The sequence below is a fragment of the Anarhichas minor genome, unplaced genomic scaffold, assembly GCF_050575085.1.
Source record: "Anarhichas minor isolate MPS153535 unplaced genomic scaffold, ASM5057508v1 ptg000178l, whole genome shotgun sequence".
Classification (NCBI taxonomy): Eukaryota; Metazoa; Chordata; class Actinopteri; order Perciformes; family Anarhichadidae; genus Anarhichas; species Anarhichas minor.
Window position 1 is genome coordinate 108920 of NW_027466624.1, and position 6081 is coordinate 115000.

Consider the following 6081-nt stretch of genomic DNA (forward strand, 5'->3'; position numbering starts at 1 on the left):
CCTACTTTGACCGCGTGGTGCCTCGGCTGTGGGTCTCGGATCCAGGATCCACTCGGATAGGTTTGTAGAGGTGGACGTGGTCTACGATTGGGTATAAGTGTCCCGGCTGTGCGTGGTGTTTTCGCGGAGATATCCACCTCGCAAAACGGCGCTTCCGTTTAAGGAAACAGGTTAGAGGACGTCGGGACCGTGGATTCGGTATAAGAATCCCCGCTGTGCGTTCCATTTCCGGGTAAATATGGACCGCGCAATATGGCCCCTGCGACCTACTTTGACTACATCGTGCCTCGGCTGTGGACCTCGCATCCATGATCCACTCGGATAGATTTGTAGAGGGGGACTTGGACTACAGTTAGATATAAGTGTCCCGGCTGTGCGTTGTGTATTCGCGGGGATATGGACCTCGCAAAACGGGTATTTCGTTTAAGTCTTTCGCTTTGATTTTGTCAGAGTATGAAGATCGGTCGGCTGTTTTCAAACACGCGCTGCCTCGGCTGTGGTTATCCGTTTATTATTCAGCTTACATAGTTGGTTAGAGGACGTCGGGGCCGTGTATTCAGTATAAGAATCCCCGCTGTGCGTTCTATTTCCGGGTAGATATGGCGCGCGTAATATGGTCCCTGCGACCTACTTTGACTACACCGTGCCTCGGCTGTGGACCTCGCATCCAGGATCCACTCCGATAGTTTTGTAGAGGGGGACGTGGACTACAACTGGGTATAAGTGTCCCGGCTGTGCGTTGTGTATTCGCGGAGATATGCACCTCGCAAAACGACGATTTCGTTTAAGTCTTTCGCTGTGATTTTGTCAGAGTATGAAGATCGGTCGGCTGTTTTCAAACACGCGCTGCCTCGGCTGTGGTTATCCGTTTATTATTCAGCTTACATAGTTGGTTAGAGGACGTCGGGGCCGTGTATTCAGTATAAGAATCCCCGCTGTGCGTTCTATTTCCGGGTAGATATGGCGCGCGTAATATGGTCCCTGCGACCTAATTTGACTACACCGTGCCTCGGCTGTGGACCTCGCATCCAGGATCCACTCCGATAGTTTTGTAGAGGGGGACGTGGACTACAACTGGGTATAAGTGTCCCGGCTGTGCGTTGTGTATTCGCGGAGATATGCACCTCGCAAAACGACGATTTCGTTTAAGTCTTTCGCTGTGATTTTGTCAGAGTATGAAGATCGGTCGGCTGTTTTCAAACACGCGCTGCCTCGGCTGTGGTTATCCGTTTATTATTCAGTTTACATAGTTGGTTAGAGGACGTCGGGGCCGTGTATTCAGTATAAGAATCCCCGCTGTGCGTTCTATTTCCGGGTAGATATGGCGCGCGTAATATGGTCCCTGCGACCTAATTTGACTACACCGTGCCTCGGCTGTGGACCTCGCATCCAGGATCCACTCCGATAGTTTTGTAGAGGGGGACGTGGACTACAACTGGGTATAAGTGTCCCGGCTGTGCGTTGTGTATTCGCGGAGATATGCACCTCGCAAAACGACGATTTCGTTTAAGTCTTTCGCTGTGATTTTGTCAGAGTATGAAGATCGGTCGGCTGTTTTCAAACACGCGCTGCCTCGGCTGTGGTTATCCGTTTATTATTCAGTTTACATAGTTGGTTAGAGGACGTCGGGGCCGTGTATTCAGTATAAGAATCCCCGCTGTGCGTTCTATTTCCGGGTAGATATGGCGCGCGTAATGTGGTCCCTGCGACCTACTTTGACTACACCGTGCCTCGGCTGTGGAGGTCGCATCCATGATCCACTCGGATAGGTTTGTAGAGGTGGATGTGGTCTACGATCGGGTATAAGTGTCCCGGCTGTGCGTTGTGTATTCGCGGAGATATGCACCTCGCAAAACGACGATTTCGTTTAAGTCTTTCGCTGTGATTTTGTCAGAGTATGAAGATCGGTCGGCTGTTTTCAAACACGCGCTGCCTCGGCTGTGGTTATCCGTTTATTATTCAGCTTACATAGTTGGTTAGAGGACGTCGGGGCCGTGTATTCAGTATAAGAATCCCCGCTGTGCGTTCTATTTCCGGGTAGATATGGCGCGCGTAATATGGTCCCTGCGACCTAATTTGACTACACCGTGCCTCGGCTGTGGACCTCGCATCCAGGATCCACTCCGATAGTTTTGTAGAGGGGGACGTGGACTACAACTGGGTATAAGTGTCCCGGCTGTGCGTTGTGTATTCGCGGAGATATGCACCTCGCAAAACGACGATTTCGTTTAAGTCTTTCGCTGTGATTTTGTCAGAGTATGAAGATCGGTCGGCTGTTTTCAAACACGCGCTGCCTCGGCTGTGGTTATCCGTTTATTATTCAGTTTACATAGTTGGTTAGAGGACGTCGGGGCCGTGTATTCAGTATAAGAATCCCCGCTGTGCGTTCTATTTCCGGGTAGATATGGCGCGCGTAATGTGGTCCCTGCGACCTACTTTGACTACACCGTGCCTCGGCTGTGGAGGTCGCATCCATGATCCACTCGGATAGGTTTGTAGAGGTGGATGTGGTCTACGATCGGGTATAAGTGTCCCGGCTGTGCGTTGTGTATTCGCGGAGATATGCACCTCGCAAAACGACGATTTCGTTTAAGTCTTTCGCTGTGATTTTGTCAGAGTATGAAGATCGGTCGGCTGTTTTCAAACACGCGCTGCCTCGGCTGTGGTTATCCGTTTATTATTCAGCTTACATAGTTGGTTAGAGGACGTCGGGGCCGTGTATTCAGTATAAGAATCCCCGCTGTGCGTTCTATTTCCGGGTAGATATGGCGCGCGTAATATGGTCCCTGCGACCTAATTTGACTACACCGTGCCTCGGCTGTGGACCTCGCATCCAGGATCCACTCCGATAGTTTTGTAGAGGGGGACGTGGACTACAACTGGGTATAAGTGTCCCGGCTGTGCGTTGTGTATTCGCGGAGATATGCACCTCGCAAAACGACGATTTCGTTTAAGTCTTTCGCTGTGATTTTGTCAGAGTATGAAGATCGGTCGGCTGTTTTCAAACACGCGCTGCCTCGGCTGTGGTTATCCGTTTATTATTCAGTTTACATAGTTGGTTAGAGGACGTCGGGGCCGTGTATTCAGTATAAGAATCCCCGCTGTGCGTTCTATTTCCGGGTAGATATGGCGCGCGTAATGTGGTCCCTGCGACCTACTTTGACTACACCGTGCCTCGGCTGTGGAGGTCGCATCCATGATCCACTCGGATAGGTTTGTAGAGGTGGATGTGGTCTACGATCGGGTATAAGTGTCCCGGCTGTGCGTTGTGTATTCGCGGAGATATGCACCTCGCAAAACGGGTATTTCGTTTAAGTCTTTCGCTGTGATTTTGTCAGAGTATGAAGATCGGTCGGCTGTTTTCAAACACGCGCTGCCTCGGCTGTGGTTATCCGTTTATTATTCAGTTTACATAGTTGGTTAGAGGACGTCGGGGCCGTGTATTCAGTATAAGAATCCCCGCTGTGCGTTCTATTTCCGGGTAGATATGGCGCGCGTAATGTGGTCCCTGCGACCTACTTTGACTACACCGTGCCTCGGCTGTGGAGGTCGCATCCATGATCCACTCGGATAGGTTTGTAGAGGTGGATGTGGTCTACGATCGGGTATAAGTGTCCCGGCTGTGCGTTGTGTATTCGCGGGGATATGGACCTCGCAAAACGGGTATTTCGTTTAAGTCTTTCGCTGTGATTTTGTCAGAGTATGAAGATCGGTCGGCGGTTTTCAAATACGCGCTGTATCGGCTGTGTGTATCCGCTTATAGGAGTGTCTAGATGGGTGGTTAGAGGACTTCCAGCTTGACAACTGGGCATGAGTATCCCCGCTGTGCGTTCTATTTCCGGGTAGATATGGCGCGCGTAATATGGTCCCTGCGACCTACTTTGACCGCGTCGTGCCTCGGCTGTGAGTGTCCGATTGTGGATCACCCTCCACATGTCTTTAGAGGTTGACGGTGGCTACACGTCGGCATAGGTGTCCCGGCTGTGCGTTGTGTATTCGCGGGGATATGGACCGCGCAAGACGGCGATTTGGTTTAAGGAAACAGAGTATTGGCGCTATCGCTGTGATTTTGTCAGAGTATGAAGATCGGTCGGCGGTTTTCAAATACGTGCTGCCTCGGCTGTGGATACCCGTTTATTATTCTGCTTATATGGGTAGTTAGAGGACGTCGCGACCGTGTATTCAAAATAAGAATCCCCGCTGTGCGTTCCATTTCCGGGTAGATATGGCGCGCGTAATAGGGCCCCTGCGACCTACTTTGACCGCGTGGTGCCTCGGCTGTGGACCTCGCATCCAGGATCCACTCGGATAGGTTTGTAGAAGTGGACTTGGACTACAATTAGATATGAGGTTCCCGGCTGTGCGTTGTGTTTTCGCGGAGATATGGACCGCGCAAAACGGGTATTTGGTTTAAGGATTTTTCGCTGTGATTTTGTCAGAGTATGAAGATCGATCGGCGGTTTTCAAACACGCGCTACATCGGCTGTGTGTATCCGTTTATTATTCATCTTATATGGGTGGTTAGAGGACTTCCAGCTCGACAACTGGGCATGAGTATCCCCGCTGTGCGTTCTATTTCCGGGTAGATATGGCGCGCGTAATATGGTCCCTGCGACCTACTTTGACCGACTCGTGCCTCGGCTGTGGAGGTCGCATCCAGGATCCACTCGGATGTGTTTGTAGAGGGGGACTTGGACTACAATTAGATATGAGGTTCCCGGCTGTGCGTTGTGTTTTCGCGGAGATATGGACCGCGCAAAACGGGTATTTCGTTTAAGGACATAGAGTTTTTCGCTCGGGTTTTAAAGCCGTGATAGGGGCGAAGCGCTGAAGGTTCCAGCGCTTCTGTACTTCGCCTATTACGGCTGTGACCCATTTTGGTAGGGGGTAACCAAGCCACCTTCCGCACAATGATAGGAACAGACTACCCAGTGTATACTAGGGGATAGGAGCGAAGCGCTGAAGGGTCCAGCGCTTCTGGCGGTTCCCCTATGCTACAGCCGTAGTAGGGGATAGGAGCGAAGCGCTGAAGGGTCCAGCGCTTCTGGCGGTTCCCCTATGTTACAGCCGTAGTAGGGACGAAGCGCTGAAGGGTCCAGCGCTTCTGGCGGTTCCCCTATGCTACAGCCGTAGTAGGGGATATGAGCGAAGCGCTGAAGGGTCCAGCGCTTCTGGCGGTCCCCCTATGCTACAGCCGTAGTAGGGGATATGAGCGAAGCGCTGAAGGGTCCAGCGCTTCTGGCGGTCCCCCTATGCTACAGCCGTAGTAGGGGATATGAGCGAAGCGCTGAAGGGTCCAGCGCTTCTGGCGGTTCCCCTATGCTACAGCCGTAGTAGGGGATATGAGCGAAGCGCTGAAGGGTCCAGCGCTTCTGGCGGTTCCCCTATGCTACAGCCGTAGTAGGGGATATGAGCGAAGCGCTGAAGGGTCCAGCGCTTCTGGCGGTTCCCCTATGCTACAGCCGTAGTAGGGGATATGAGCGAAGCGCTGAAGGGTCCAGCGCTTCTGGCGGTTCCCCTATGCTACAGCCGTAGTAGGGGATATGAGCGAAGCGCTGAAGGGTCCAGCGCTTCTGGCGGTCCCCCTATGCTACAGCCGTAGTAGGGGATATGAGCGAAGCGCTGAAGGGTCCAGCGCTTCTGGCGGTCCCCCTATGCTACAGCCGTAGTAGGGGATATGAGCGAAGCGCTGAAGGGTCCAGCGCTTCTGGCGGTCCCCCTATGCTACAGCCGTAGTAGGGGATATGAGCGAAGCGCTGAAGGGTCCAGCGCTTCTGGCGGTTCCCCTATGCTACAGCCGTAGTAGGGGATATGAGCGAAGCGCTGAAGGGTCCAGCGCTTCTGGCGGTTCCCCTATGCTACAGCCGTAGTAGGGGATATGAGCGAAGCGCTGAAGGGTCCAGCGCTTCTGGCGGTCCCCCTATGCTACAGCCGTAGTAGGGACGAAGCGCTGAAGGGTCCAGCGCTTCTGGCGGTTCCCCTATGCTACAGCCGTAGTAGGGGGGATATGAGCGAAGCGCTGAAGGGTCCAGCGCTTCCCTAAATTTTTTGGATTACCAGGACCAATTCTTTTAGAGCAGT